The sequence below is a fragment of the Lemur catta genome, chromosome 9, assembly GCF_020740605.2.
Source record: "Lemur catta isolate mLemCat1 chromosome 9, mLemCat1.pri, whole genome shotgun sequence".
NCBI lineage: Eukaryota > Metazoa > Chordata > Mammalia > Primates > Lemuridae > Lemur > Lemur catta.
In genome coordinates this window covers 56,113,645-56,125,135 of record NC_059136.1, presented here as the reverse complement: position 1 = coordinate 56,125,135, position 11,491 = coordinate 56,113,645, and the positions used below count along the sequence as shown (strand labels likewise).

The 11,491-nt window shown below is 46.0% G+C and overlaps 1 non-coding gene across 1 annotated transcript; it reads right to left on the bottom strand.

The window, feature by feature from the left end:
- Window positions 1–2,567: 2,567 nt before the first annotated feature.
- On the bottom strand, window positions 2,568–2,672 carry LOC123645314. Its single transcript, XR_006737506.1, has one exon. It is a non-coding gene; the product is annotated as a U6 spliceosomal RNA (small nuclear RNA).
- Between the last annotated feature and the right edge of the window lie 8,819 nt (window positions 2,673–11,491).

Sequence of the window (11,491 nt, the reverse complement as noted above, 5' to 3'; positions counted from 1 at the left end):
AAATATATCAACTATTGGTTTGTTTCCTCAAGTATTTCAGCAGGTTTGTTATTTTTTATATGTGGTTTCTGTTGTCGTGATATACAGTTTAAAATTTTTTTGTTTTGTGATTTAATTTAATTTAATTTTTTTGCTCGTGCACAGCTTCCCATTGGCCAATAAAATTTTTATGTTGTTAAACTATTAATCTTTGCCTATATGTTTTAGAATGATGCCAATTTTAATGACTCTACAAATTGAACTTATAGTTCTTTTTTAACCTCTAATTCTTGTCTTCTTAACTAAAACTATTGTTAAAACTGTCATTGTCAAATAACCATTTATGCTAAACCTGAAAAAACTATGATTCTTCTCCCTAAAAAGTATTTTAAATCTTTATTTGTACTTTCTCACTTACCTGCAATGAATATGTATTAACTATGTAATAAAAATATACTATTTGTAAAATCAGGTTAATAAACAGAAACTGTTCCTTCAATCAAGTTGATCAATGTGTCACTAGGAAAAATATTGTTTTATTCTCGCCAGGCAAGTAGGCTCACTTCTATGTAATGTATTGTCTTTCTCATCAGGAGTGGAAAATTGCATTAAAGCTGAGGACTTCCTATGAAGAGAAGCCCTTGTGTTTTTCTTAAAACCACATCACAGCAGAGAACTTCCAGGAGGACACTTTTCATCATTACAAGGATGGTAGAATAAGACTTTTAAGAAGCCCAGCTCATGCCAGGAACAGTGGCTCACGCCTGTAATCCTAGTGCTTTGGGAGGCTGAGGCAGGAGGATTACTTGAGGCCAGGAGTTCAAGAACAGCCTGGGCAACATTGCCAGATCCTGTCTCTACAAAAAATAGAAAAGTTAGTTGGTCATAATAGCACACATCTGTAGTCCCAGCTACTTGGGAGGCTGAGGCAGGAGGATTGCTTGAGCCCAGGAGTTCTAGGTTGCAGTGAGCAATGATCATGTCACTGCACTCTAGCCTGGGTGATAACATAAGGCACACATACACACACACACACACACACACACAAACACACACACACACACACACACACACACACACACACACACAGCCCAGCTCAGCCTTCTGAAAAGGAGGCAGAATGGGCAGCCCCACAGGCAGCCTCCAGTCATGGAATCTGACATCCTGCCCCGTGAGAATGCTTATACCAGACTGCACGTCTGATTGCAGGTAACTATTCCAAGACTGATCCAAAATCACAGGTTAGAGGAGATAGATGGGGGTAGCCGAAATGGAGATGAAAATTAGCTGTGTCAATTTTGCCCAGTATCGGCCTTAGCCAGTGGTGGTCTCATATGGTGGTTTGTGAAACTTTCATCAGTTTTCAAAAGAAATTTTACACAGAGTCCCTATCTGTATCTATATAAATCCGCTATTTTATCTGTATAAAGATATTTTGTAATTTCAAATGGCAACATTTATAATAATCAAACAACAAAACAAATGAGGCTCTTCTGATAAAAATAAAAAATTTAAATTAGTTTTGGTTCAGCCTCAGCATGAAGTGTTTCCTCTTGTATTATGTTTCTGTTGCATGGAATCGATAAAATCCTGATTCCCACATATATGTGATTGCAAATGATAACAGTCTTTAACAACTTGCTTTGTAATCTTAGAATATCCTTCAATTAAACTGATGCAAAAGCTTGAAAGAAGGGTAGTAGAAAATTTTTTTTTATAAATTGAATCACAGGCCGGATGTGGTGGCTCACACCTGTGATCCCAGCACTTTGGGAAGCTGAGGCATGAGGATTGCCTGCCTGGGGAACATAGCAAGACCCCATCTCTACAAAAAAATTAAAAATTAGCCAGGCACAGTGGCATGCCTGTAGTCCCAGCTACTCTGGAGGCTGAGACAGGAGGACTGCCTGAGCCCAGGAATCTGAGGCTACAGTGACCTATGATGATGCCAGTGCACTCTAGCCTGTGCAACAGAGGGAGACCCTGTCTCTAAAAGAAAAACAATAAACTGACTTATTAAATTAAAAAAATAAAAATAAGAATTGAATCACAGGCTGGGCATGCTAGCTCACGTCTGTAATCCCAGCACTTTGGGAGGTTGAGGCAGGAGGATCGCTTGAGGCCAAAAGTTCGAGACTAACCTGGGCAACATAATGAGACCCCATCTCTACAAAAAATAAAAAAATTACCTGGGCACTGTGGCACATGCCTGTAGTCTAGTCCTAGCTACTTGGGGGAGGTGGAGGCAGGAGGATCACCTAAGCCCAGGAGTTTGAGGCTGCAGAAAGCTATGATCATACCACTGCACTGCAGTCCAGGCAACAGAATAAGATCCTGTCTCTTAAAAAAAAAAAAAAAAAATTGAATCACTAGCATTCTCTTTCAACTGCCAACATTTCTTATTGTGAATACAAAAGTCAGTCATGTAGCAACCAAATTATAATAAATATTAAAATGATTAATATGATGTGTTTACCACCTGAAGTGCTCTGCACTCATCAGTTCTTGCAAAACTCACTATTTTGATGGGTTTGGTTTTAAGTGAATGGATGTACACAGATCTGAATTTTTTTTTTTACTTTTTTTTTTTAAATATAAAACACTTCATGAATTTGTGTGTTACCCTTGTGCAGGTGCCATGCCAATCTTCTCTGTATTGTTCCAATGTTAGTATATATGCTGGAAGCAAACACCAGACCTGAATATTTTTAAGAAATGAGGGTAAGGACATGATCTTCCTAATCAATGCAGTTATAGGAAGGTCATAGAAGCATGCAGTACATAAACATTTATTAATTGAATGAATGAATGAATGAATGAGGTTTTTTTTCCCAAAGGAGTTAGTCTGGCAGCACTAATTTATGCTGTCATGGTCTCCAACATGTTAAAATCTGATATGGAACATCTGAGTGTGCATGTGTGTGTTTGTGTGTGTTTGTTATCATTTTTATTTTATTTATTTATTTATTTTTTGAGACAGAGTCTTGCTCTGTTGCCTGGGATACAGTGCCACGGTGTCAGCCTAGCTCACAGCAACCTCAAACTCCTGGGCTCAAGCGATCCTCCTGCTTCAGCCTCCCAAGTAGCTGGGACTACAGGTGAGAGCCACCACACCCGGCTAATGTTTTCCAATTTTGGTCTCCAGGCTAATTTTTTCTATTTTTTTTACCAGACACTGGGTCTCAGCGGTGGCTCATGCCTGTAATCCTAGCACTCTGAGAAGCCGAGGGGAAAGGATCGCTTGAGCTCAGGAGTTTGAGACCAGCCTGAGCAAGAGTGAAACCCTGTCTCTACCGAAAAATAGAAAAATTAGCTGCATGTGGTGGCATGTGCCTGTAGTCTCAGCTACTTGGGAGGCTGAGGCAGGAGGATCACTTGAGCCCAGGAGTTTGAGGTTGCTGTGAGCTAGGCTGACTCCATGGCACTCTAGCCCAGGCGACAGAGCAAGACTCTGTCTCAAAAAAGAAAAAAAAGAAAAAAAAGAGTCTGGGTCTCACTGTTGCTTAGGCTGGTCTCGAATTCCTGACCTCAAGTGATTCTCCCTCGTTGGCCTCCCAGAGTGCTAGGATTACAGGTGTGAGCCACCGCACCTGGCCTGTTATAGTTTTTAGAGACAACACAGTGAAGTTACCAATGAAAGCTCTGGGGTCAGATTTCTTGACTCCATTTCAAAGCTACCATTTACTAGCTTTGTGGCCTTGGGAAAACTGCTTAACTTCTCTGTACTTTAGTTGCCTTATCTGTAAAATGCTAACTACAGCACCTGCTTCATAGGATAGCTGTGGTGACTAAATGAGCTATTCATGTAAATAAAATCGTAAATGTGTTTAATATGGTTCCTGCCTGGCATCTATTTTTAGGCCTGACATAAATTGTTTGAAACCTGGTCACCCATCACCTTTGGCCTAGTTAAAACTTCCCCTTCCTGTGTGGTTATTTTCCATATAACCTGCTTGTTCCTCATCCCATTGGCACAAAACCCAACACACCCCACAGCTGCTGACCATAATAAAACCTCTTGGTCAACGCCAGAGTCATGTAAATAAGTTCCTCCCTTTGCTCTTTAAACCAGGCAACCCACAATCCTGGTGGGAAAGCCTAAGGGGTAAGGCCTATGGCCCTTAACAAAGACGTGGTCCTACAGGTCATTTCTCTCCCCCATCCCCCTTCTCTCTCCACCTGATGGTTGAGTCACTGCCACCTCCAGACTTCCTGTTGGCCTCCTGTTGGCCCCCTAAACCCTCTGGGACCTGTAAGTAATACATTTCTGTACGATGACTTTTGGTTTCACTTCCCCATTGTGTCTCGCCTGATTCACATCTGAACCTAACCTTACCATCCGCCCCCATCCTCCATCCGGGCGCTCCCAGAGTGTGGCTATCTTGGCTTAGGCCACGCTCAAGAGAGAGACCTCAAGACCGAATGAGAAAAAAAATTATGACATAACTTGATAAAGATTTGCTATTTAAAGCTGGTAAAAATAATTAAAATATATAGAAGAAATGTATGGAAAGCAAATGTCTACAGAATTCTCCAAAAAACTCTAAGATTTCAGGGAACATAATTCAGAAAACACTGGTTTGGGAGAAAATGGGTGTGAATGTGCGGCTCAAAGCAAAATGATCTCCTTTGGCTTGCTTGCTCAGTTTATCTCAGAGGACGAGTGCCCAATATGTACTGCAAGATGTTTTTAATTGTAGAAGAACGTGGAAACTCCATGCTACTGGGCCATGTGTCAGAGACAGTAACAAGAACCAGGTAGGACTCACTCTGTGCTGGGCCCTGAATCAAAGCATGGATGTAAACGTTCCCATTTGATTCTCAGAAAATGCTCAGTGAAGTTGGTATTTTAACCCTATTTCCAGATGAAAAAATTGCGGCCCATGGCCCATTTGAAGCTCTTTTAAGCGGAGGAGGCAGGTTGTGTCTGATTTGAGAGTCCGTGCTAAATTATAACTGGTCCCAGCCACACACGCAAAACAGCAACACACACTCAGCAGAGTACAAGTTAGGGGAATGCAGAGAACTTCACCTTGACAATGTTCACGCCATGCTCTCCAGAACCCAGAAACTGGATCCCTGCGGGGAGTGGGGGGCGTGGAGGAGGGCAGGACAGGGGACAGTGGGAGCAGGGAGCCTCTTGCCCTGCAGGACCAGGTGGCTATTTCTCCTTGAATGTCAGAACACACAGGCTGAGGTTTCTCTCCACGCAGCAGAGAGGTTTCTCTCCCCACCCCCACCCACACCCTGTACTTATTAACACCACAGGCTTACACAGCACCTTTTATTTTTAAGATCTCAGAACGGTTGAACAAGACATTTTTCTTATTTTCATGTGCCTATGACTGGGAAAATCAGAATCACAAAGACTATTAGGATCATAATGACTCTGAGGGTTATGCAACAACGATTCAAGATAAAAGCCTTGGAGGGGAGAAGCCCTGCCAGGCTCCCAGGCTCCCGGGGAGGGGGAAGGGACCTGGTTCAGAACCAGGAGCAGAACACAGCTGCACTCCACTGCCAAACCCGCTGGCCTGGCCCTGGGACTGGGAGCTGCTGATCTGCGTGGGAGCTGCTGCTTCCTACCAGGGGCATTGTTGACAGGCAGGGAGGACGACAGCTGGGCTGCTTCGAAGTGATGCTCTCTGCATTAGCCACTTTAACAGTAATTTAAAATGCATTTCAAATACTAGGAATAGCAGTTTGTCACTTTCTCTGTTGTTGTTTTTTCCCACAGACATATTAATATGGATGTGGCTAGCAGGTTCCAAGCTTTGAATTGTGCTCATTAAGTCACAGCTGGCTGGGAATACGTGTCAATCCTATGCCTTTATTTCTCAAGCTGGTTTTATAATGAAATTAAAATGGACTCTTCCAGACATCCCTTTCCCTGGAAGCAAAGCGGCTTTGCCCTCTGGGGAGCGAGTACTGTGTTCTGATATGTTCTTCTCTCGGAAGAAATGCATATGTATTTTTGGTAATTAAAACATTTAATTTGGTGATTACCCTCACAAACAGAAACCGCTCAAATTAACCCTGATGGGGGAACATTCCATCCAGCTGTTCAGGGGGGCCTTTCTGCCCCCTTCCTTGCCCTCCTTCCCTTTAAGGGAACAGCCCACCTGCTTGGGATGTTGCCTTGTCACTCACCGTATCCCTGTGCTCTGAGTGCAAGTGCTGGCCAGATGGCCCCAGCATTACTCATTTTCCTCTGCTGAAATGCATGGTTTGATTTCTGAAGCTTAGGATTTATTTTTAAAAAAAGCTAAGGAAAAAGCTGATTCATTGTTACTCGAGAGGAATTCCTTTAGGGAAGATAATACCCCTAAAGACAACCAGACATTTCATGAAAAACATTTTGGCTTAAGTGAAACTAGCTACATCAGGTGAATTCACCTGGGGAGCTTGTTAAAAGAGGGGTTTTCTGGCCCCCAGCCTGGCCCTACTGAAACAGGAACCTGGGCAGGGACCCAGGAATTTGGCTTTTCAACAAACTCCCCAGGTGATTCATGCACAACCTAAAATTTGGGAGCTGCTGAGACGGGGGACACCCACTCATCACCAGCGCGGGGTTGGGGTGTAACTGTGAGTCACTCAGGGAGTGATGGGGTCTGACTTTTTTTTGATTGGGTGCAGCCCAGCTCACCTGGCAGCCTGTGCTTCATTTGGAAATGACAGATTAGAAAAGGATGTGCGATTTAGCTTTTCACGAGGCAGTTAATCAGTTCACCTCCTCTTGTACCTCAGGGCCAGCCTTTGTGTCCCTGGGTAGTCGGGAAAATCACTGAGACTCCCCATGTCATGTGGGCTGAAGGATGACAGAGCAGAAGCCCTCTGACGTCAGCCCCAGAACAGGAGAACAGGCCAGGCGAGTCCTGCAGCCTCACCCCAGCTGGGCTCTAAGGCCCAGAGGCTGCTGAGGAAGAGCCCAGCACATCTGCAGCTGGTTTAGCTGTGGTTTCTAAATGACACCCCAAGCCCAGCCTGGCTACCCCAGAGCCACCTGGGGAGCTCATGTAAAACGTAGATTCCTGGGCCACAGAGTAAGTGGGTTGGAGGCTGGGCCCTGAAAGCTGTATCCTCCCTGGGGTCTGGGAACCACCGTGAACAGATAGCACTGCTTGTTGGATCATGAAGTTATTAGAGATGCACCCACAGAGAAGTTGATACGTAGGAAAGAAACAAGACCTCCCATGGCATGGGGCATCTCCCACAGGGCCTAATAAGAGGAAGGCAGCCAATGAGGACTGGACAAACAGTCGTCCCTTCCTCAGAGTTTGTGCAATTCACATTTGTTGTGCTCCCATTTAGCACCAGGAGCACCCAGAAAATGATGGGGAAGGTGGGACGGGGAGGATTCTAATCGCACAGGCTGCTGTGTCTCGTGAGGGATTTTTAAAAAGGGGATATTTGCAGTGGTGTGCTGTACGTGGGTGGTGGTGGAGGGGAGAACCCTGATTTGTGATGTTTGCTGATATCCTTGTCGACAATATGAGGTCATCGAACGTGGAACTGGGAAGACGCACGCGTCATCGGCCCTTCTGTTGGCACGTGCTCGCTCCAGCACACCTCTGGATAGTTCCCCACGTTCAAAGCTCTTCCTGAAATGATCCAGCAGTATCTGCAGCAACATCACCAAAGTGTGCCCATACTAGAATCCCAGAGGGACGCAGGGATAGGCAGAGGGACTGGGCCCGACTGGGAGCGGGTTTCTCACAGGTTTGCAGAGATCCACTTGTCCTAATGGCCACGTTGGTGCTCTCTGAACCCGAAGTCAGCAGCCTGCCGGAGGCAGAGCCCAGTTTCCTAAGGAAGTCCGGACGTGCAGAGGAAGCAGGAACCAGGAATTTCGGGTGGGGAAGGGGCCCTCTTTGAATTCAGCTCATAATCACTCAGTAAAGACAAAGAGTTCACAACAAAGGAAGTGGAGATGCTGCCCCAGTTCACAGACAGGCAGATTCTTCACAATTAGCGGCAGCTGAGGCAGAGGGTGGATTCTGCACCACCTGAAATGGAGGAATGGAAAATATTCAATTAATCATTCAAATTTGTGTCTAAGGAACCGTAACACTCAGTTATGAATTTCAAGCACTTTTAAAAACTGCTCTGGGGAGAGATGTAAAATCCATGATGGTTATAAAATTAGCACATATTTTCCCAAATCGGTTAAAATGTTTTAGGTAAGTTAATAGGAGGGAAAGAAGAGGTTTCTGGAAAATACCTCACTTGTGTGAGTGAAAAACACAAAAATGTACACGGAGGGGGGGGGGGACACAAAAATGCAGATCCCAGGTTTGATGGGACTATCTTTCCCCTTCTCGGCCCTCCTGGAGAGCTCTTTGGCTCTGAAACTAAAGCCGGCCGCTTTGTGCGAGTCTGTTCCTATGTTCAGACAGATTAGGCATGAAAAGTGAGGAGTCGAAGGGCAGCAGAACACATGGCCTGCTATATTTTCAAGTCTCTTGCTGTCGTGAGAGCCCCAGTCCAGAGTATGCAGGTGCCCTTTGGGGTGGGGGTGAGGGTTAGGGTAAGCTAGGATAATACTATTTTATTTTTCAAAAGATGAGATCCTGCCATACAATGTGCTATTAAAAATATTTGCTCCTGGGATTGGCTGACAAGCAGGGGTGTGCTGGAGCCAGCTCACATTGGCTCGAAAAAGCCGATGGTGCACATCTCATCTCAACTTGATATTCCGTGATACCACACTGATAGCTTGACGCTGGCCATTGTGCGAGTACTTAAACCACGGTAATTGGCAAATCCTACAAATCAGGCCATTTGTTCCTAGAGAGCTGGTTGTTAAAGATTTATAATCACACAGCTGCTGGCAAGTCATCCTATTGAGAGGATGGGTCACAAGCACGTGCATGCGTCAGCTGGGGCTGCCGTAACAAAATATTGATACTGCAGACTGGGTGGCTGAAACAACAGAAATTTATTTCTCACAGTTTTGGAGACTGGAAGTCCAAGGTCAAGATGTCAGCAAGGCGGGAGTCTCCTGAGGCCTCTCTCCTTGGCTTGCAGGTGGTTGTCTTCCTGCTGGGATCTCACGTGGCTTTTTCTCTGTGCACACACATCCCTGGAGTCTCTTCCTTTGCTTATAATGACACCAGTCATATTGGATTAGGGCCCTGTCCTTATGACCTCATTTAGCCTTAATCACCTCTTTAAAGGCCCAGCCTCCAAGTACAGTCATGTTGGGGGTTAGGGCTTGAATATATGAATTTAGGGGGTGGGACACAATTCAGTCCATAACATCACAAGACAGGCACTTGGGGAAGATGCATTTTATTTTCCAGGAAGTGGTATTTCAACTGCACTTCATGGAGTACATGAAATTTTAAAAGAGAAACAAAAACTCAGGCATTAGGAGTGTTCTGACTGTACCCTGGGTCTCCTGGGCCCAGAGGTGCCCCCACAGGGGTACCTTCAACAGTGACAAGCCACATTTCTTTGCACGGCATCCACAGGGTTGAACACCTCAGCCTCCTGCTGGCCTTCCCCAGTTAGTTCTGGGAGCTCTGCAGTGATGTCTCTGGAAGCTCACAACAGCCCTTGCTCATCCTCTGCTTCAGCTCACTCTGTGGCGGTTCCTGCCCCTCTAGCTAGCCATCACTTGTGGGTTTCTGGTCGCTTTCCCAGGGCAGTTCTCTCTTGAGGTCTCTGGCACCCTTGCCAAGGGTGCCTGTCCTGGGCTTCTGGCAGTGGTGCTGCCTCTGGCAGCTGCTCCGGAGCAGCAGTGCTCCTAGGTGCCTCCATTAATGCCACTGGGACCTCCTCCAGGTCAGCTCGGGGCAGCCGGGGCCACTGCTAACAGGCCAGAGCTTTGCTCTGTTCTCTGAAGCACCAGAGCTGCCCCATGTTTCATGCCAAGGTTGGAAGACTGTTTCCCGCTTGGCTGTGTGTGACTCAGCAGTCATCTGGGGCACCCTTGGCCCTGGTGACTATAGGCTGGGCCCTCCGTGGACTCTCTCCCTGAGAGCCCTAGAGGAGGCTGGCATTCTCATAGCCACCTCTCGGCCTGACCACTTTGGGTCACAGTTAGGTCGGTTATGGTTTTGCAACATCTCCCACATGCAATTTTCTGTTCTACACCTGTTTCACCCCACCACTAACCTCAGCTCATTCTTTGTTTTTTCTCAAAAACAAAACAAAACAAAAAACACTCCACTTATATAAGTGATCTGTGAGATGTGCTAGATATTATCGAACATTTGGAAGGGCATGGAAGGTTATATCATAGCAGCACAAACTCAAAATGAGATTACACATTCCTGAGTCTTAAAAATAACACACCTTTGATTGTACACGGCTACATATACCTTTTAACACTGTTTAGCAGTGTCTAGTAGAGCTGAACAAATGTTTACCCTGCAACCCGGCAATTCCATTCCACAAAAACACCATGAATGTTCACCAAGGCATGGACCAGAATGACCACAACAGCCGTGATCCCAACCATAGTCCCAAAGGAAAAATGCCCAAATGTCCATCTCCAGAGAAAGCATAAGTAAGCTGTGGTAAATTTATGCAATGGAATATCATGCAGCAATGAAAATACATGAAATGCAGCTACAGGCGACCCCATAGATGGGTCTCACCTCTAATGTGAGTGAAAGAAGTGAGACATGAAAGGGTGGATTATTACATATTTCTGTTTCCATAAAGCTCAAAACCAGGCAAACCGACTTCAGGCTCTAGAGAACAGGACAGTGGACCTGTGGGGGGAGGCCAAAGCCGGGGGCGGGGCGCAGTAGGCATGATCAGGGCCTTTAGGGACCCTGCGAATGCCCAGTTTGTAGGTACAGGCGCTGGTTACAGTGTGTTCATTTGGTGAACTTACAATTCGTTCCCTCTCCTGTATGTATGTTTGTCCTCAATAAAATTTATATTACATAAAAGGGATTTCCCACTGGCCGTCTTGTCTCTCCTCCTTGTGCCCTGCGGGTCCTGGTTGTCCTCTCTGGGGCACAGGAGGTCAGCTGCCTCCGCGGGGTTCACCCCACCACACCCCTTCACCACCTCCTCTTCTTGAATAAAGACTGTCCCCTCCCTAAGAGAAATTCTTGTGCCAGCTTTTAAGAGTAAACTTTCCACCCTGCTGGATGTGTTATGAGGCCCAGGGTGGAGCAGGGCAGCCCTGGCAGTGCCGTGTGGCGGTTGTGCCACGTGGGGCCACAGGGCTGAGCTGCTGTGGGGACTCAGAAAACAACACCCCAAACGAAGGCCTCCGAGCAGCCTCAGAAGCCAAAGTGTCTCTGCCCTTCTCCTGCCCTCCTGTCTCCCAGTGCCTTTCTCCCCGAGGCTGGCCGTAGAACGTAGACTCCCTCTTCCCCCAGGCGGGTCATAGAAACCAGAACCTCTTTTCCCCAAAGCCAGCCATAAAGCCTACAAATATTACTCTGACTTTCCCTTTGCCTTTCTGAGTAAACACCGGCTGTAAAGAAATTATCTGACCTTCCTTGTTCAGCTGTAGGTCATAAGACCCCCACTCCAGAGAGGGTCCTGC